This window comes from Melospiza melodia, chromosome 2 (assembly GCF_035770615.1).
Source record: "Melospiza melodia melodia isolate bMelMel2 chromosome 2, bMelMel2.pri, whole genome shotgun sequence".
NCBI lineage: Eukaryota > Metazoa > Chordata > Aves > Passeriformes > Passerellidae > Melospiza > Melospiza melodia.
In genome coordinates this window covers 769,135-789,452 of record NC_086195.1, presented here as the reverse complement: position 1 = coordinate 789,452, position 20,318 = coordinate 769,135, and positions in this window count along the sequence as shown.

Genomic DNA, 20,318 nt, shown 5'->3' with positions numbered 1-20,318 from the left:
CTTCCAATTTCATTACTGCCCCGGTAATTATGGCCATGGCATTGTTTCATTGATCCTGCATATGTCAGGCAGGGAATTTCTTTGGGAAAAGCCCAAGGAGCTGGGAGATGTCTTTAGTTTGCTTCAGTCTGGGAGCCCATGCAGATTTTTTTTCTCAAGTAATCAATTGAGAGAGCTGGGTTTTGGGGGGTTCCCTCTTTTTCTTATTTATTTTTCCTTTACAGAAAAGGAGCCTAATTCCCAGTTACTCATGCCCAAGGGGCCTCAGGCTGTCATTTTTTAATTTTCCTAGATATGATAAAAAACGCAACTCAGGGCAGATTCCTGCAGGGAGGGGATTGGAAAAGGACAATCATTGCATGGACTCTGCATGGACAAACACCAATTGTTTGGGTCCCCTTTCCTTTCCCAAAATCCTGCATTTAAACAGACCCAGAGGTTTTTAACCACAGAGAAAAAAATAAACTGGTGTCTCAAGAAGCACAAATAAACAGGGGCTTGTCACCCATGGTACAACAGCTTCCCTCCAGAGCAGGGAATAGAATTCCATGGGATTGCAGGAGTGTCAGTTCACAAAATCCCAAATCCCTGGGGCTGGCACAGCCCTGCCAGCCCATGCAGTGCCAGCTGTGCCCACCTTGTGCCCAGCCCAGAGCACTCAGTGCCACCTCCAGGGGACACCTGCAGGGATGGGCACTGCAAAGCTCCCTGGGCAGCCTGTTGTGCGTTTTTATTTTTTTTTTTTAATTCCACAGGTATTTGGAATAACAATCCATAATGCATCCCCACAAATGTTAACTCCTAACCAACATGAAATTAAAATCATCAGGATGTGTTGGGTGGGGAGGGACCTTAAAGATCACTTTGCTCCATGGGCAGGGACATCTTCCACAGTCCCAGGTTGTTCCAAGCCCCACCCAGCTTGGTCTGGAATGGATGAAGGGAAAAGGAATGGCAGCCCTGGCACAGGGTGCCCAGAGCAGCTGTGGCTGCCCCTGCATCCCTGGCAGTGCCCAAGGCCAGGCTGGACACTGGGGACAGTGGAAGGGTCCCTGCCATGGCAGGGGTGGCACTGGGTGGGATTTGGGGTCCCTCCCAACCCAAACCAGTCTGGGGTTCTGTGATTCCATGGAACAGCTCCTGGATTTGCTGTGCCCAGCCCAGGATCCTGGGATCCCATGGAACAGTTCCTCCCCTGGGTTTGCTGTGCCCAGCCCAGGATCCTGGGATCCCGTGGAACAGTTCCTCCCCTGGGTTTGCTGTGCCCAGCCCAGGATCCTGGGATCCCGTGGAACAGCTCCTGGGTTTGCTGTGCCCAGCCCAGGATCCTGGGATCCCGTGGAACAGTTCCTCCCCTGGGTTTGCTGTGCCCAGCCCAGGATCCTGGCTGCATTCCTGGCTGCTCTGCTGGCCCGGCACAGGGACAGCTCCATGGGCAATGTCCCTCCTGGAGGAATTTTGCTGCCCCAGGCAGCCGAGCAGGGACAACATCCTGGGGTTTGTTCAAGGAGTGCCACCCCCTTGAAAGAAAATAGAAGTATTTTAATACTTGAGTCACTTGAAAAGCACTCTCTGAGCCCAGAGAACCAGAACTCAGCTGCTACTGAACAATTCCATCAATCTTTGGGCATCCTAATGTGAAAAATATGATTTGAAATCCTTTTATAACCAGTTCTTTATGGAAGTGCAGTTTAAAAATTCCAATAAATTCCAGCTCAATATAAATGGGGGGTTAAGTCCAAAAATCCTAAGGAGCAGAAGGTGATCTGAGCCTCCTCTTTGGATTTCCTTCCTTTCTCCTTCCTCTCAAGCCCTTCCTTTGCTCTGGGTACCTTTTCCCTCCCCTTTTATTGTCCGTTCAGGAGGCTCCAGGTGTGGATTGTCCCGAGCAGAACCTTTGGGGTTTATCAGCCACTCCTGAAAGCACAAAGACACTGTGACCCACTCATTTCTGCCAGCACCAAGAACAGACAGAAGAGTTTTTTGTTTTGTTTTGTTTTGTTTTGTTTTTGTTGTTTTTTTTGTTTGTTTGGGTTTTTTTTTTTTTTTTTTTTTTTTTTTTTTTTTTTATTTAAATGTAGGTGCTCCTCCCAGAGCTCTGATTCCAACATCCACCTCCAAACCAGCATCCCTTAAACACTGCATGGGTGCTTTTTATTTTCAGCCTGTTTCAGCCTTTTTGTGAGGAGTTCTGTGGCTCCTGTGAGGCATTTGGGTTAATTAATTAACAGCAATACCTGGCCTCACACTGGCCTGGACAAAAGTCACTTTATCCCAGGACTGCCCCTGTCCTGCTGCACTCTCTGATCCTGGGGCTGGAGGCCCTGTGAGAGCAAAGGGATTTTGGATTTTGTCCTGGTGGTTTCCAAGGGCCACTCTGAGGAGAACTGCTGGGGAATGAGATTAATGCTTTAATTAAGGAGCAGGGGAGAAATCTGCTGGGTTTGTGTTTGCAACAAAACCCCCAGAGCTCCCCAAGCCCCCCAGAAGCTGAATGGTGTTTAATAAATCAATAATCTGATTAAGTTACCCACCCATCCAGATAATGACCTGACTTTGTGGGGATTTTCTCTGGACTCTGCCACAGCCTTAAACTTATTTCCATTGCTTTGGGTCAGACAAAGCTCTGGAGGGAGCCTTGGGAAGCCTGCCTGAGCTCTTGGGAGCTGGTTTGTCATCTTTCATCAGAACTCAGGTTAGGTGTCAGCAGGATGGGTGGTGCTGGTTGGGGCAGCACCCCCAAAAACCAGAGATTTGCTTTGAAAACAAGCAGAAAAAGTGTTCCCAAAGCTGCTGACTGGTGAGGGGTGACCCCAGCACGAAGCTGGAAGTAGCAGAGGCACAAATAAATTTAAAATAAATCATATTTATCCCTCCCTGTGTTCAAAGACCAGTTTAAGTTTTGGACATCTCCCCAGCCCCGAGCACTTAGTGCCACCTCCAGGTAACACCTGCAGGGATGGGCACTGCAAACCTCCCTGAGCAACCACTTGTTCTTTTCGATTTTCTTTTTTATATTTCACAGGTATTTGGAATAACAATCCATAATGCATCCCCACAGATGTTAACTCCTAACCAACAGCAACTTAAAGCCATTGAATCCCAGGCTGCCCAGCAGCTGCTCTGGATTTGTTCCTGGTGTAACAGGGGGCTGGGGACATTCCCAAATAAGACCCCAGAAATTCTGGGTGTCTCCTTGGAGTCCTTCTGTGAAAAAGCAGGAGCAAAACCGTGCCAGCTTTAAAGGGACTCGGAAATCCCTGCAGGCAGAACATGCAACGATTTCATCTTGCTGCTGTTGTTATTAACCAAAGTTTGCAGTGTTTTCCTTATAAACCCCAGTGGGGACCTGTGACAGCTGGGGGACATCACCTGGGCAGGACAGGGAGAGGATTCCCCTCACTGGCTCTGAGGATTGTTGGATTTTCTGACCCAGAGATGGGGCGACTGAGAGGCGTTTTACAAACTTCTGTTCCATTTTCAGCCTCCCATGAAGGGTGAGACAGTGCAGACGTTCTAACTCACCCCACCACAACCAGAACGCAGCTCTCTCCTGATTACAGCGCGTTGTTTGCGGCACTCTCTGCCGGCCCGAGGAGCTGCCTGGCGTTTGGCATTCCGAGCACAAGGCTCCGGCTCCCCTGGCAGCCCTTCATTGCCCGGGCTGCGCAGTGTGCCCGGAGCCTGCCCACGTCCTGCCAGCGCGGCGCTGAATGCTTGGCACGGCTCTGCCGGGGCTGCTCGAGCTGCCCAGCCCGCATCCCGCATCCTGCCACCACCCAGGTCGCACAATAACCATCTGGGCCGGCCTCGCAGCTCCTTTCAGCGCCCGCACAAAGTCACTGGTGCCTTTCCATGGGCAGCCGCGGGGCCGCGGGCGGGGCTCGGCTCTCGGGGCTGCTCCTGCAGGATGAGGATGCTTCTTTCTGTCCGTGCTGCTCCTGCAGGATGCTCCTTTCTCTTTTGGGGCTCTGCTCCCCATGCTGCTCCTGCAGGATGCTCCTTTCTGTCCGTGCTGCTCCTGCAGGATGCTCCTTTCTGTCTGTGCTGCTCCTGCAGGATGCTCCTTTCTGTCTGTGCTGCTCCTGCAGGGTTCTCCTTTCTCTTTTGGGGCTCTGCTCCCCGGGCTGCTCCTGCAGGACGCTCCTTTCTGTCCATGCTGCTCCTGCAGGATGCTCCTTTCTCTTTTGGGGCTCTGCTCTCCGGGCTGCTCCTGCAGGATGCTCCTTTCTGTCCATGCTGCTCCTGCAGGATGCTCCTTTCTCTCCGGGCTGCTCCTGCAGGATGCTCCTTTCTGTCTGTGCTGCTCCTGCAGGATGCTCCTTTCTGTCTGTGCTGCTCCTGCAGGGTTCTCCTTTCTCTTTTGGGGCTCTGCTCCCCATGCTGTTCCTGCAGGACGCTCCTTTCTGTCCGTGCTGCTCCTGCAGGATGCTCCTTTCTGTCCATGCTGCTCCTGCAGGATGCTCCTTTCTGTCTGTGCTGCTCCTGCAGGATGCTCCTTTCTGTCTGTGCTGCTCCTGCAGGGTTCTCCTTTCTCTTTTGGGGCTCTGCTCCCCATGCTGCTCCTGCAGGACGCTCCTTTCTGTCTGTGCTGCTCCTGCAGGATGCTCCTTTCTGTCTGTGCTGCTCCTGCAGGGTTCTCCTTTCTCTTTTGGGGCTCTGCTCCCTATGCTGCTCCTGCAGGACGCTCCTTTCTGTCCATGCTGCTCCTGCAGGACGCTCCTTTCTGTCTGTGCTGCTCCTGCAGGATGCTCCTTTCTCTCCAGGCTGCTCCTGCACGGTTCTCCTTTCTCTCCAGGCTCTGGACCGTCTCCGTTTGTCCCCCCAGGATTCAAATGCAGAGCAGCACCCCGCTCGTCCTGCTGCTGTGCCCTGGCAGGTTGTGGCTGGGTTATCCCAAAGCTGTCCCTGCAAAGTGCCAAAGGCAGTGATGGGATGTCCCCTCCCAGCTGGCAGTGCCAGGGCACGGCACCTTCGGCAGCTGGAGTTAATATTGGTTAGCTAATTATTAAATATTACACCTTTAAGGGTGCCAAGGCACTGACAAAAGGAGGAGGAGGGGATTAGGACACCTGGGCAGCCCAGGCTGGAGCAGCCTGAGCTCAGAGCTCCCCGGGGCTGCAGCTCCTCCCGAGGGGCAGCGCAGGGACAGCTCCGAGCTCTGCTCTGGGACAGGGACAGCGCCAGGGAGCGCCTGGGGCCGGGCCGGGCCAGCTCAGGCTGCACAGCAGGGAAAGGCTCTTGCCCAGAGGGTGCTGGCACTGCCCAGGCTGCCCAGGGAATGGGCACGGCCCCGAGGCTGCCACAGCTCCAGGAGCCTTTGGCCGGCGCTGCCAGGGATGCCCAGGCTGGGCTTGGTGGGCTCTGGGCAGGGCAGGGCTGGCACTGGGGGGTCCCTGGGGTCCCATCCTTCCATGGCCAGCCATGCCCGGGCTCACAACACACAAAATCCTGCTGAGGAACAGCTGTGCTTACCGTGAGGGCAGAGCTGGGACCGAATCCCCAAACACCCACAGGTCAGAGAATGTCAGGGACCCTTCAGCAGCCCTGACCCTCTGCCAAAGTCCCTTGTGCTCTACAAACCCTAAATTGGAAGCACTTTCTGCTGTTTTCCTGCTGGCTGAAATGCCCTGATCCATGAGGAGAGAAGAGAAACTTCCTCACATTTTGAGGAGGCAGAAGCAGAGCAAACCTCCCATTTCAGGGGTTTGTGTTTCCAGAGTCCAGAGCTTGGTGTCCCAACTGGAACACGCTCCCTGCACCCCTCACAAAACCTCTGCAAAATTCAGCACAGAGGAAAGACCGAGTGCAGGTGAGGGAAAACATGAGGGGACTGACCTGGGGAAGCTGCTGAGATTGAAGTTCCCAAGGATGGACTTTTCCCTGGGCTGTGGAATGGGTTGGGATGGGATGGGATGGGATGGGATGGGTTGGGTTGGATTGGATTGGATTGGATTGGATTGGATTGGATTGGATTGGATTGGATTGGATTGGATTGGATTGGATTGGATTGGATTGGATTGGATTGGATTGGATTGGATTGGGCTGGGTTGGGTTGGGCTGGGTTGAGTTGAGTTGATTTGGGCTGGGAGGGACCTTAAAGCCCATCCAGTGCCATCCCTGCCATGGCACGGACACCTCCCACTGTCCCAGGAGCAAAGTGTCCATGGAAGCAGAGTCCATCACGTGGACAAACCTCCCTCGGACTGGAAAAGAAGGGATTGGGATGAGGGAGTGTTGGAACCCTGGTCACTGAGAATTCCAGACTTTCTGTGCTGACAGGCACTGACCCCCAAGAGAGCACTGCATTGACCTGGAACCGTAAAAAAACCTTCCAAAATTAAATAATAAAACTAAAATTATGATTATATAGTTTAAATAAAAGTGTGTAATATCACATAGTAGAAAACTTAAAGTTCTAAACTACATGGAGGACTTTGCTGGGAGCCAAGGCTTCCCCTTGGGAGTTTCTGATCAGAGCAAGTGGTACCAGGACCCCGTGGTGAGATGGGGTCTTTTTCCTTCTTGTCCAAAGTGAAGCCAGGAGGAAGATGGAGATTTGAGTTTTTTCCTGACCCTCTTGTCCTGTTTCTCTGTTTCACAGCCTGTTCACAACCTCTTCTCCAGCAACAGCACCCCGAGGATCCAGGGCAGGGTTGGAGTTTCCTGCTGTGGGAGTGGAGCTTTGGATACTCACATTTTTCCTTCTCCAAGGGAAGGAAATACGCAGCGTTTCGCAGTGGAAATGCTGGGCTGACAGTTGGTCTTGTTGATCTTAAACATCTCTTCCAAGTTTGAGGATTCTGTGATTCTCCTGCTCAATAAAATGCACCAGGCTCAAAGCTGTAAATGGCTGCTTAGACTTCATAGAGCCACAAAATCCTGAGCTGGAAGGGACCCACAAAGTCATTGAAGTCCAACTCCTGCTGCACTGCAGGGGTTTGATTGTTTCCTCGGGTTTTTTTTCCTCCTGGGAGGGTATTTTTCATCCCTGGAGGATGGAAAAGAAAAATACATTAAACCCCAAAAGGTTTCAGTTATTGTTGCAAGAGCTCAATCCTGGTGGCCACCATCCCTTCCCTTTCTTTCTATTTCCGAGAGGAAAAGGCACAAAGAACGAAAGAAAGGCAGCAAAGCCCTTGGAAAGGAGCGGGGTCTGCTCCCGGCAGGCAGAGCCCCTGGCACGGCGCTCCCGTGGCACCGAGCCGCCGCTGCCAGCCCAGACTTGGCACCAAGGGCCGGCCCTTTGTGTGCCGGGCACCTTCCCGATGGCAGCGGGGACAGGCGGCCGTGCTGGGCATCAGCACCGGGCACCCCGGCCAGCAGGGGCGGGAGGAGGGGAGGAGAGGGAGCAAACACAGCTTGGGAGGTGGCAGGAGGAGGAGAGGGCACAAACACACCTTGGGAGATGGCAGGAGGAGGAGAGGGCACAAACACAGCTCGGGAGATGGCAGGAGGGGAGGAGAGGGCACAAACACAGCTCGGGAGATGGCAGGAGAGAGGAGAGGGCACAAACACAGCTTGGGAGGTGGCAGGAGGAGGAGAGGGCACAAACACACCTTGGGAGATGGCAGGAGGAGGAGAGGGCACAAACACAGCTCGGGAGGTGGCAGGAGGAGGAGAGGAGAGGAGAGGAGAGGAGAGGAGAGGAGAGGAGAGGAGAGGAGAGGAGAGGAGAGGAGAGGAGAGGAGAGGAGAGGAGAGGAGAGGAGAGGAGAGGAGAGGAGAGGAGAGGAGAGGAGAGGAGAGGAGAGGAGAGGAGAGGAGAGGAGAGGAGAGGAGAGGAGAGGAGAGGAGAGGAGAGGAGAGGAGAGGAGAGGAGAGGAGAGGAGAGGAGAGGAGAGGAGAGGAGAGGAGAGGAGAGGAGAGGAGAGGAGAGGAGAGGAGAGGAGAGGGCACAAACACACCTTGGGAGATGGCAGGAGGAGGAGAGGGCACAAACACAGCTCGGGAGGTGGCAGGAGGAGGAGAGGGAGCAAACACAGCTCGGGAGGTGGCAGGAGAGAGGAGAGGGCACAAACACACCTTGGGAGGTGGCAGGAGGAGGAGAGGGCACAAACACAGCTCGGGAGATGGCAGGAGGTGTGACAGTGGTCACAGGGGTTTTCAGGATGAGGGAAGAGACGTAGACCTGACTCCATTATTTCAGAAGGCTTGATTTGTCGCAGACGTCCTTTCATAAAAATCCTTTCTTTAGGATTTTCCCTCCTGGGAAGCTGAGGCCCCTGAAAAAGGATGTAAACAATGGTTATCTGCTGCTGTGGAGTGCAACAGGTGCATCTGTGACTGGCCCATGTCGGATGTGTACAATTAATGGCCAATCTAGGACTGAGCTCTCTCTGGGACAGAGTCGGTGAGAGCTCCTTTGTTATTCATTGTTTTCTATTCTTAGCTTAGCAAACCTTCTGAGAACTTTTCCTTCTATTCTTTTTAGTATAGTTATAATGTAGTATATATATCATAAAATAATAAATCAAGCCTTCTGAACATGAGGCCAACATTCTTGCCTGTCTCTTCACCTGCAACCCTTGTGGCCATCGTCACATTGATTTATTATTTTATTATATATATTACATTACAACTATACTAAAGAATAGATGGAAAGCTTCCTCTCAGAAGGCTGGCTAAGCTGAAAATAGAATAGCAAAGAATGATAACAAAAGCCAGCTGTCTCAGACTCTGTCCGAGATAGCGCAGCCTTGATTGGCCATTAATTATAAACATCCAAGATGGGCCAATCAAAAATCCACCTGTTGCATTCCACAGCAGCAGATAACCATTGTTTGCATTTTGTTCCTGGAGCCTCTCAGCTTCTCAGGAAGAAAATATCCTAAGAAAGGATTTTCATAAAGAGATGTCTGCGACAAGGAGGGAGGAGAGAGAACAAACACACCTCGGGAGGTTTATCCATTGCCAATCAAACCTCAGTCAAGTTCTGGTGTAAAATGATTGAGGACATTCTTTACCTGTAGAAAATCTACTTCTGTTGTATCACTAAAACAAGGTTTACAACATCAGAAACCCAAACAGCCATGCAAAGCACCATTTGGGTGATCCATCTCCATATGGCATTCTACTTTTGCGCAAACACAGGCACAGCAAATGAGATAAGAACGTTCTTGGGAAGAATTGCCTTGCTCTTCTCTGTGAAGAGAAATGGGGCTACAGCAGGAGGGAGAAAAAAAGGGAAAAATGGGAAATTGGGGTGTGGGGAGAGGGGAGGACGGCACCAATGGCTCCTACCCAGGGCTTTTGGGGGGCTCCTAAAGCTCTGCTCCTATTGCAGCCCGGGCTCCTGCCCATCCCCAGAGCTCTGGGCTCACTCCCAGCCCTGCTGAAGGGATTCAGGGTCCCCCAGCTGCCCCTCGGGTCTCACCAGAGCCACCCAAAGTCACCAATCCAGCCCAGCCCAAATCCTTTGTGCCATTGGGGAGCGGGTGGGAATGGAGCAGGACCAGCACAGCGCTGAGCTGGCACTCTGTAGGGTTTTTGGAGGGTGATGTGTGTGGTGGATTCCTGTTTTTCCCTGTTTTCATATCAATAATCCATTTTCCACCTGCAGGCACGGGAGCTGTGCAAAGGGTGGATCGGGTCATTCCTAACTCAAACTCAGTTATTGTTTCTGTTCGGTGCAGACACTCAAAAAGCAAACTGAAATGCCACTCACAAATAATTCTGTGGAGTGAATGTTTATATTTTGCTGCAGACACTAGGAGCTTCAGTAAAAATAACTGGAGGGCAAATATCTCCCCTTGTAGCAGCTGGCTGGGCTCTGTTAGCCCACAGCGGCTCAATGCAAAATGCAGTTAGCCACAGGTTTAACTCGCTGAAAATTGATGAGGACATAGAAGTACGAGAGTTTTTCTTCGTGTAACACCCTGAAATGAGCAGTCAAATGTGACCGTGTTCACAGGGGTCTTAGGATGAGGGAAGAGACGTAGATCTGACTCCGTGTTTCAGAAGGCTGATTTATTATTTTATGGTATATATTACATTAAAACTATACTAAAAGAATAGAAGAAAAGGTTTCACTAGAAGGCTAAGAATAGAAAAGGAAAGAATGATAACAAAAGCAGCTGTCCCAGACTCTCTGTCCAAGCCAGCTGACTGTGATTGGCCATTAAATAGAAACACCCACATGAGACCAATCCCAGATGCCCCTGTTGCATTCCACAGCAGCAGATAATCAATGTTTACATTTTGTTCCTCTCAGCTTTTTCAGGATTTTTCATAAAAGTTATCTGTGACAGTCAAACACTCCCTTGAACAATGTCACAGACAGAAAATCAGCGCTAAATCATTTCCAGCCTTTCAGCGGCCAGGCCGAGCTGTGAAATCCCAAAGGCCGGTGCATAAACCCCTTTGAGGGCCTTGGCTGTGCTCAGGACAGTGCTCAGAGCTGTGAAATCCCAAAGGCCGGTGCATAAACCCCTTTGAGAGCCTTGGCTGTGCTCACAGGAGCCAGGACAGCGCTCGGAGCTGTGAAATCCCAAAAGGCCGGTGCATAAACCCCTTTGAGAGCCTTGGCTGTGCTCAGGACAGTGCTCAGAGCTGTGAAATCCCAAAGGCCGGTGCATAAACCCCTTTGAGAGCCTTGGCTGTGCTCACAGGAGCCAGGACACCTCTCAGAGCTGTGAAATCCCAAAGGCCGGTGCATAAACCCCTTTGAGAGCCTTGGCTGTGCTCACAGGAGCCAGGCCCGTGGTCAGAGCTGTGAAATCCCAAAGGCCGGTGCATAAACCCCTTTGAGAGCCTTGGCTGTGCTCACAGGAGCCAGGCCCACACTCAGAGATGTGAAATCCCAAAGGCCGGTGCATAAACCCCTTTGAGGGCCTTGGCTGTGCTCACAGGAGCCAGGACAGCGCTCGGAGCTGTGAAATCCCAAAGGCCGGTGCATAAACCCCTTTGAGAGCCTTGGCTGTGCTCACAGGAGCCAGGCCCGTGCTTGGAGCCTCTCTGGAGTCAATGGCAGAGCCAGCGCTCCGTGGGCTGACACCGCTGCCGTGCACAGGCACAATTTGCTCGGGGCCTGTGCCCGATGTGCAGCACAAAGCGCGGTGCCACGGGCACTCTGCGGTGCTGCCCAAACGCCTCCATTCACAGCCCCACACGGCCAAGAGCGGGCAGCGAGAGCGGGCTGGAACAAAGGTGGCTCTGAAGTCATTTCCCAGCGCTCCATCCAGCCATCCGGTTTCGCTCCTCGCCCATTGAGGGGGCAGAAAGCGGCAGGAAGAGCGCGGCTGAAAGGGAACAAACCGGGGGGAGGCAGCCGGGGCCGGGGCTGCCCATTCTCCGTGCCCAGAAAGGGATGAATGATTCATTAGAGGCGGCCAGAAGGTAAAATGGATGCGCCGGGGGGGCGGCGGCCCCGGCCAAGTTCCTCGAGCACCTGCGAGGCCGGGCCGCGGAGCACAGAGCGCCTCTGTTCCTTCACCTGGGCCGTGCCGCGGGAAGCTGGGCCCTCTGCGCGCCCAGAAACGAGAGGGGGAGATGCCAAAAGGTGAGGGGGGGTCTGGGCTCCGGGCCTGGCAGCGAGCATGCAGAGCTGAGGTGCCAAATCCCATCTCCCTGCAGGGCCTGGCAGGGCCTCGGGCTGATGCATGGAGCTGGGATTGCCAGGGGAACCGGGGAGAACCAGACGCGGATCCCACTGCGATGGAACACAGCTGAGCTCCCTCGGGAACGCTGGAAAATCCCAGCCTGGCCCGTGGATCCAGAGAATGAACTGAGCAGGGGTTGTGTTGGAGTAAGTGGGGCCTGGTGACTCCCAAACTGGGATGGAAACGTCTTCATCCGCCTGGTTTTGTCACCAAGTTTGGAAAATGCCCTGCGCAGGTGGTGCTTCTCCAGGGGACACGGGTGGCTGTGGCTCAGGTGGCCCCGGTGGAGAGCAAGGAAAGGAGTTCTGAGTCCAGTTCTGGTCCTGCAGGAGAGACCTGGAGGGGCTGGAGCGTGTCCAGGGCAGGGAATGGAGCTGGAAGGGGCTGCAGAATCCCTGAGGAGCTGGAAGGGGCTGCAGAATCCCTGAGGAGCTGGAAGGGGCTGAGGCTGGAGCAAAGGAGGCTCAGGGGCCCTCGTGGCTCTGCACAAGTCCCTGCCAGGAGGGCACAGCCGGGGGGTCGGGCTCTGCTGCCAGGGAACAGGGACAGGAGCAGAGGGAGCGGCCTCAGGCTGGGCCAGGGCAGGCTCAGCTGGGACAGCAGCAGCAATTTGCCCATGGAAAGGGAGCTCAGGCCTTGGCAGGGGCTGCCCAGGGAGCTTTGCAGTGCCCATCCCTGCAGGTGTGCCCTGGAGGTGGCACTGAGTCCTCTGGGCTGGGGACAAGGTGCCCACGGGGCACAGCTGGCACTCCATGGGCTGGCAGGGCTGTGCCAGCCCCAGGGATCCTCTGGGATTGCCTTGTGGGATCTGAAGGATGCCTGCCATGGGAAGCTGGTGCTGGGTATGGAATTCTCCTGGCAGATTGGTGCCATCACTGCACATGGCAGCTCTGACAGGTTCTGCCCAGGACAGACAGGGCAGCAGCAATGAGGAGCCTGAAGCACCCCAGGCCCTTTGTTCAATGGGATTCAGCTCCCTCAGCTGTTTAGGTTTTGCTGCTGAGTGGAATAACCCAAATCCCCCCTGCACCCATCCCATACCTGGTGTTCTGGGGTGTGAGGAACTGGGGAGCAGCGCAGGCAGCACAGCCTCTGCCATGGAGAACATCCAGGGAAATGATTCCTGAGCCCGTGCGTTCCCGTTTGGTGGGGAAGATTTGGCAGGGCAGGGAAGGCAAACACAGCAGACACTGGGAATGAGCAGCCAGTGGCGCTGCTGGAGCTCCCTTTCACCATTTCCCTGCTCCTCTTTCCATCCGTTTGTGCTCACGGCGACGTTTGGACAGGGAGTGCTGGAGAAGTCGCTCATCCATCGTGGTGTGGCCAAAACTGCCCTCACCAAACCCCTCCTGCCAGAGGAGCCTTGGGAGAGCCCAAAAGAGGCATCGGCAGGAGCTGGGTGACTCCTGCTCGGGGGAAGGGGTGCCAGACGCATCTCCCTCACTGGCACCTGGCACGGGTCACCCCAGAACCGGGGCGAAAACCCCCGTGCATGGGATCACCCCAGAATCGGGGCAAAAACCGCCGTGGATGGTTAAAATCCCTCCGGCCTGCGTGGGCTGTGGCACAGGAGGCACTGCCGGGACCGCGGGCAGCGCTGCTCCCAAAGCCGGCCTGTCCCGCCTGTCCCGCGTGTCCCCGCGTCCCCCTCGGTGCGCTCGGGACCGAGCCGTGCCCGTCCGTGTCGCTGTCCCCGCAGGGAGCGGGGGCTCGCTGTCCCCGCTGCTGTTTCCAGATGGTCGCCGTGCCCGCCCGACAATGGCAGGGGCGGCAGCGCGGCGGCGGCTCCCCTGCATACAGAGCAGAGCAGCGCCCGCAGCCCGCTCCGGGAGAGACCGGACCCGATCCCGGCGGGATCCAGCCCCGTTCCCGGGATCCATCCCCACTCCCGCCCGGATCCATCCCCGTTCCCAGCAGGATCCATCCCCATTCCCGGCAGGATCCATCCCCATTCCCAGCAGGATCCATCCCCATTCCCGGCAGGATCCATCCCCATTCCCGGCGGGATCCACCCTGCTCCCAGGATCCATCCCCGTTCCCAGCAGGATCCATCCCCATTCCCGGCAGGATCCATCCCCATTCCCGGCGGGATCCATCCCCATTCCCAGCAGGATCCATCCCCATTCCCGGCAGGATCCATCCCCATTCCCAGCAGGATCCATCCCCATTCCCGGCAGGATCCATCCCCATTCCCGGCGGGATCCACCCTGCTCCCAGGATCCATCCCCATTCCCAGCAGGATCCATCCCCGTTCCCAGGATCCATCCCCATTCCCAGCAGGATCCATCCCCATTCCCAGCAGGATCCAGCCCCTTCCTGGCACTCCCGGGATGCTCGGCCAAGGGCGGCCCGGATTAAGTCTGGGTCTGACCTATTCTTTGTCAGGATTAACAGGAGAGTTTTGTTCCTCCAAGGGCAAACCTGGAAGAAGTGTGTTTTGGCCTCTGCAGGAGCTGGGATTCTGGGGAATTTGGGATTCTGAGAGGGAATAAAACCCACAGTGAAACCCTTCCAGGCTGGCACAGGCAGAGCCCAGGAGCAGAGACCTGTCTGTGCTGCTTCTGCTCAGCTCTGCTCTGTTCTGCTCTGCTCTGCTCTGTTCTGCTCCTCGTGGGTTCACAGTGCTGAAATGGCACTAAAATCACCAGTGGCAAGTCCCTCACTGGCCACGGGATTGCCCCACTTCCCAGAGCTCCTGGAACCCAGGAGGTGACCCAGCTGTGGCCTTCCAGGACCTGCAGGAGCTGACAGGAAACATGGACAGGGACTGGGGACAAGGCCTGCAGGGACAGCACCCAGGGAATGGCTGCCAGTGCCAGAGGGCAGGGCTGGGTGGGATCTTGGCAATGAGGAATTGTTCCCTGGCAGGGTGGGCAGGCCCTGGCACAGGGTGCCCAGAGCAGCTGGGGCTGCCCCTGCACCCCTGGCAGTGCCCAGGGCCAGGCTGGACACTGGGGACAGTGGGAGGTGTCCCTGACATGGCAGGGGCGGCACTGGGTGGGATTTGGGGTCCCTCCAACCAGTGCCACTGCCAAAGGGAGGACACCAGAAGAGAAGTTCTGGTGACAAAACCCTCCGGGTGTGGGGCTCATCCCAGGGGGGGACTGTCCATGGTTTTGTGAAACTGGAATCCAGCCTGGGGCTGACAATGCTGCTCTGGACTCTGGGATTGCTGCACTCCCTGTGTGGAAATCTGTGCTGCCCAAGAGGCTTTCAGAGCCTGAACATTTTATTTCCTTTAAAATAATACAGAATAATTATTTTAACAACAAAACTACAAGTCCTGTCATGAATTCAGCCGAACATCCACCTTGGAAAGCTTTTATGCAGTGTGGTGTCCCAGGACTGTCGCTCCAGCAGGGTTTTCTCTCTCTCTCCGTGCCCAGCACTGCTGGGATGGCAAAAATCCAAAATGCTGCCAACAGCCAGGCTGGCAAGTGTCCCTTTGGTGGCCTGAGGCTGCTCTTGGTGTGCCCGTGGGGAGGGCAGGGGTGGCAGTGGGGTGGGCAGAGGTGGCAGTGGAATGGACAGAGATGTCAATGGAGTGGACAGAGATGTCCATGGGGTGAACAGAAATGTCTCTGGGGTGGGCAGAGGTGGCGGTGAGTTGGGCAGAGGTGGAATGGGGAGGGCAGAGGTGGCAGTGGGGTGGACAAAGGTGTCCATGGGATGAGCAGAGGTGTCCATGCGGTGGGAAGAGATGTCAATGGAGTGGACAGAGATGTCCATGGGGTGGACAGAGGTGTCCATGGGGTGAACAGGATCGTCCCTGGGGTGGGCAGAGGTGCCCAGCTGCTGCTGGGCACTCTCTGCCTCCAAGGGCAGCCCTGAGGCACCGCCAGGGAAATTCCTGGCCTGGGTCTGCTCCTGCCTGCTCGGAGCTGCTGCATCCGGACCCTGAGGCTGTGCTGCAGGAGAGCAGCTCATTAGCGGCGCTCATTAGCCCAGCCCATTGCACAGCCAGGCTCGGGTGGATGCGGGGCTGGGCTCCCTCCCTGCCCCTCCCGGGCGATGATCGGGTCCTGGCCGGGCCCTGCGGGGGCACACACGGCTGGGAAGCTCTGGCAGGTTCTGCAGGGGCTTCAGGGGATTTTACACCCACAGCCACGGGTGGGCCTGGGGGCCTCTGGGTGTGCTGCTCATGGAGACCTCATGGGGATGGCAGAGACCCTTCTTCCCCCTTAATGGCATTGGTGGTGTCCGGGTGCTTGGACAGCTGTGAGAAATGTCATTGTCACACAAGCGTGGAGTGGGTTGGGTTGGGTTGGGAGGGACCTTAACCCACCCAGTGCCACCCCTGCCAAGCCCCAGAATGTTGTCCCTGCTCGGCTGCCTGGGGCAGCAAACTCCTCCAGGAGGGACATTGCCCATGGAGCTGTCCCTGTGCTGGGCCAGCAGAGCAGCCAGGAATGCAGCCAGGATCCTGGGCTGGGCACAGCAAACCCAGGAGCTGTTCCATGGAATCACAGAATCCCAGACTGGTTTGGGCTGGGAGGGACCTTGAGGATCATTTCATTCCCAGCCCTGCCGTGGCAGGGACACCTCCCACTGTCCCAGGCTGCTCCAGCCCCAGTGCCCAGCCTGGCCCTGGGCACTGCCAGGGATCCAGGGCAGCCCCAGCTGCTCTGGGCTGTTCTCACCCCACTCTCTCCTCAAACCCTGACTCTGAACTCCTGGCCTGGCTCACGTCACTCACTGTCAGATCCCCTGGAATCTCGGATTCTGCCCAATTCAGGCTTTCAGATGAGGCACAGCAGGTGAGAGGGGGTGAGCACAGCCCCAGGTGGTGCCAGCCCAGGGAAGGGAAGGTTTTGGGAAGGGAAGGTTTGGGAAGGTTTGGGAAGGGAAGGTTTGGGAAGTTTAGGAAGGGAAGGTTTGGGAAGGGAAGGGAAGGGAAGGGAAGGGAAGGTTTGGGAAGGGAAGGGAAGGGAAGGGAAGGGAAGGGAAGGGAAGGGAAGGGAAGGGAAGGGAAGGGAAGGGAAGGGAAGGGAAGGATTTGGGAAAGGAAGGGAAGGCATTTGGGAAGGGATGGGATTTGGGAACCTGAGCTCCTGGGGTGTCACTGCAGCCTCCTGAGCTTCTGCGGGGTTTTTCTTTCCTTTTGGGCCACCCGGGCCAAGCCCAGGCAGGGAACGGTGGGCAGGGGGAGCGGGGGCAGCGCTGAGCCCCATTCCCAGAGCCCTCATCCCCAGAGCCCCATTCCCTATTCCCAGAGCCCCATTTCCGATTCCCAGAACCCCACTCCCCATTCCCAGAGCCCATTCCCAGAGCCCCATTCCCCATTCTCAGATCTCCATTCCCCATTCCTATTCCCCATTCCCCATCCCCCATTCTCAGACCTCCATTCCCCATTCCCATTACCCATTCCCCATTCTCCATTCTCCATTCCCCATTCCCATTCCCATCCCATTCCCCGTTCCCATTCCCCATTCTCCATTCCCCATTCCCCATCCCATTCCCCGTTCCCATTACCCATTCCCCATTCCCATTCTCCATTCCCATTCTCCATTCCCCATTCCCCATTCCCATTCCCCATTCCCCATCCCCATTCCCCATTCCCCATTCCCATTCCCCATTCCCCATTCCCATTCCCCATCCCTATTCCCCATTCCCCATTCCCATTCCCCATTCCCCATTCCCCATTCCCATTCCCCATTCCCCATTCCCATTCCCCATTCCCCATCCACATTCCCCATTCCCCATTCCCATCCCCATCCCCATTCCCATTCCCCATCCCCGTTCCTATTCCCCATCCCCATTCCCCATCCCCATTCCCATTCCCCATTCCCCATTCCCCATTTCCCATTTCCCATTCCCCATTCCCATTCCCCGTTCCCAGCCCGACTGTGCCGCGGCAGCCGCAGGTGACAACTTTAACGAGAGCGGAGCAGATGAGGAGTTTATGGGCTGTTAATAAACTGTAACCAATCGCTGAATGCCCGCGCGTTGTGCTCAAGCTGTTTGGGGCCACAGGTCCTTGGGAGAGCTTGCACTTGCTCTGCCTTTATCCCGACGTAGCAGGACATGAAAGGCCGAGGCAGACTCTTGATGTTTGTTCCCGTGAATAGACATATGTCCCTCACACTAGCACGGGAATATCTAATTAAGGCACACAATGCTGGCTTATACCCAGGGGCAGTGGCAAACAAGACGCTGTCACACTCTTAAGAACACAAACAAAATGAAAATTGCCTCTTTATACATTATAATGAATATGTTCTCCATGCATTAAAAGTTCATTTACTCCCAGGCTCTGCGAAGCCGGCTGGATTTCGGTTAATATCATCTTTTTTTCAGGGGGTTTGGGTAGGATTAGGGACAGGTTTGTTAATGAAGCTGCAGAGGGTTTTCCCCCATAGACATGAAAAAGGAACAAAATCCGAATTGTGCGTTTATTGTGTTGTCTCAGGCAAATCCCACTCTTCAGCTCCCACCTCCGGAGCGGCTCCTCCCTTCTGCAGGACACGTCAGACAGGGATTTGCGGCTCCTTTCTGCCACCTCCCTCTCCTTCAGCAGCTTCTGGCATTTCTGTGAGCAAAGCCAGAGCCTGGAGGCTGCGGGGGCTCTGTCCTGCTCCTGCCCCGGGAATGTCGGTGCCGAGTGCCAGGGTGTGCCCAGGGCTGATCCTGACCCGTGCAGCTTCTCCTGAGGCTGATCCTTCCCTTCCCTTCCCTTCCCTTCCCTTCCCTTCCCTTCCCTTCCCTTCCCTTCCCTTCCCTTCCCTTCCCTTCCCTTCCCTTCCCTTCCCTTCCCTTCCCTTCCCTTCCCTTCCCTTCCCTTCCCTTCCCTTCCCTTCCCTTCCCTTCCCTTCCCTTCCCTTCCCTTCCCTTCCCAAACCTTCCCAAACCTTCCCAAACCTTCCCAAACCTTCCCTTCCCAAACCTTCCCAAACCTTCCCAAACCTTCCCAAACCTTCCCTTCCCAAACCTTCCCAAACCTTCCCAAACCTTCCCAAACCTTCCCTTCCCAAACCTTCCCAAACCTTCCCAAACCTTCCCAAAACCTCCCAAACCTTCCCACCAAGGCATTTTTTTTTTTTCACTTTGTCTGCATTTCTCCAATTTAATTTCTGTAATTTCAGCTCTTGCAGAGGTGACTCCCTGAGCCACCCCGGGAGCTCCAACAGGGGCTGGGATCAGGGAATGCTGGCACAAAGCTCTTGAACCATCCTGGGAAGGGAGGAGCAGACAGGGAGGGCCCTGGAAAGGCAAATCCCTTCTGAGAGCTCCTCTGCAGGTGCCTGGCAGAGCCACAAACCCTGCAGGGAAACCTGTCCCCAAAGCAGCTCCCAAGGAAACCTGTCCCCAAAGCAGGTCCAAGGTGTTGGGGAAGATGAAACAGGAAAGCCTTATCAATATGATTCTCTAGCAAAAGATTTTGAAAATATGGAACCTATCAGTGAGATTGAAATGAAAGCAAGCTTTGAGATCCCTCAGTTATTGAACACTGGAAAACAATGGTGTGGCTGGCTGAAGGTGATCCCCTTTTGATGGAACAACATCCTCTGCTTGCAGACAGGCCCAAGGGTCAGAGCAGACCCTACAGCTTGGCAGAAGGGCCCAAAGAGGAGTTTTTAGGGTTTGAAATGTAACACAGTATGGTAATGTAATGATTCTTATAGGCTGTATGGAAATGCTATAGGATTTGTGTATTGTACTGGATTGGTTAGTGAGAATCAGAATATTCAACACAGAAGAAGATTGATTGTATTGTAACGGGAACCTTGCTCACTTAGCTCTTACTGTCTTCCCCTCTTACTCTCTTTCCCTCTCATCCTCTCTCCCCCTCTCTTCTCTCAGCCTGCTCTGAGCTGTGTTTGGCAGCTCCCAGCAGGGCCCTGCACTCAGGCCCTGTGCAATGAACCCCAAATCCCAGCAGGGCCCTGCACCCAGGCCCTGTGCAATGAACCCCAAATCCCAGCAGGGCCCTTTGCAATGAACCCCAAATCCCAGCAGGGCCCTGCACCCAGGCCCTGTGCAATGAACCCCAAATCCCAGCGGGGCCCTGCACCCAGGCCCTGTGCAATGAACCCCAAGTTCCTGACCTGGCTGCAGAGATCTCTGTCTCTGTCCATCCCGACCGTGCTGCCCCCGACACTCCTACATCAGGAGCACGGGAAGGGGCTGTTGTTCCTCAGCCTCAGCTCTGACACTCAAATAAAATCTGTCACAGACTGGGTTGGGTGGAGGGACCCCAAATCCCACCCAGTGCCACCCCTGTCATGGCAGGGACACCTTCCACTGTGCCAGGTGCTCCTCCGTGTCCAGCCTGGCCTTGGGCACTGCCAGGGATCCAGGGAGAGGAGAGGAGACCTCTGAGACCATCCCACATTGTTCTGAGCACAGCTCCTTTCCCCATCCATCTTCCACATTTTCTGTCCTCTGTGCCTGAAGTTGCATCCATCTTCCACATTTTCTGTCCTCTGTGCCTGAAGTTGTGACCTGGAAAAGGATTCTCCCCATCCCTTTTGGGGCTCTGGAATGGGTTTGGGATAGGGATCAGTTCCTGCTGCCCTGGCGTGCTCAGCTCCCAGGGGAAATCCTCCTCTGTCACTGGAGCAGCACGAAATTCATACAAAACTCTTTCTGCTGGGGACAGGAGAGAGGGAAACTTCATGGGCTCTTCAGCACAGCCCCAAATGGGGGCTGAGCACATGGGGGGCTGAATTCCCACCTTCCAGGGCTTTCTCTCTCAAAGAAGATGCCCCATCTCCACCC